We start from the raw sequence: 1,121 nt of genomic DNA on the forward strand, positions 1-1,121 counted from the left end.
ATTTTTCGTGTTATCCGACCCGGGCAGCAGCGCGTCGGAGAGGTGGACTTGACAGCCTACCTGACGGTAGAACAACACCCGTAAAGCAGCACCGAGTTCTGAACTCCTCATCGATACGAGGAGCCGACAGCCGACTGGCAACCGAGTCGAGGCGTGGTCCCCACCCCCGTCGGGGTTCGAGTCTTAGCCGGGACGGGGTACGTTTTTTTCATTTCCCTGCTCTGCTGACCCCGTGACTTCGGACGACAGGGACAGCTTGGATCTGCATGTCGCCAGGAGCGGGAAAAAAGTTCCGCGGCGGGGATTCGATCCCAGGTCCGGTGGTATCCGGACGTCATTCCAACGCGCTCGCCACTCGGCTGTCGGCTCTACTTGTCAGTGGAGAGTTTAGAACTCGGTCTTCCTTTACGAGTCTTGGTCTCCCGGATTGCACGCGTTCAGGTCGGGTCAAGTCCACCTCCTCGACGCGCTGCAGCCCGGGTCGGCTCTTGGCCTGAAACACGGAAAATGGCCACTAAAAGAGCCCCCTGGGCGCGAGGAGGTTAGGTTAGGCTAGCGGAGCGTGCATTTATTTGCCTTTTGGCCAAGATTTCGACCCGGGCTGCAGCGCGTCGAGGAGGTGGACTTGACCCGATCTGAACGCGTGCAATACGGCAGTTCAACACCCGTAAAGAAGGACTGAGTTTTGACGTCTGCGTCTTCAGGAACAGGCGACAGCTGAGTGGTGAGCGCGCTGAGGTGAGGTCCGGAAACCGTTGGCTGAGGGATCGAATCCCATCCGCAGAACTTTTTTCCTGCACTGCCTTGCAACATGCGCATCTCAGCTGTCTCTAACTCCTGAAGACATGATCAACAGAGCGGGCAAAAAGTTCCGCGGCGGGGATTCGATCCCAGGTCCGATGGTTACCGGCCAACAGTCAACGCGCTCGCCACTCGGCTGTCGGCTCTACTTGTCAGCGGAGAGTTTTGAACTCGCTCCTGCTTTACGAGTCTTGGTCTCCCGGATTGCACGCGTTCAGGTCGGGCGGTCAAGTCCACCTCCTCGACGCGCTGCAGCCCGGGTCGGCTCTTGGCCCGAAACACGGAAAAGGACCACTAAAAGAGCCCCCCGGGCGCGAGGA

This window comes from Frankliniella occidentalis, unplaced genomic scaffold (genome assembly GCF_000697945.3).
Source record: "Frankliniella occidentalis isolate FOCC.00 unplaced genomic scaffold, Focc_3.1 Scaffold24, whole genome shotgun sequence".
Taxonomy (NCBI): domain Eukaryota; kingdom Metazoa; phylum Arthropoda; class Insecta; order Thysanoptera; family Thripidae; genus Frankliniella; species Frankliniella occidentalis.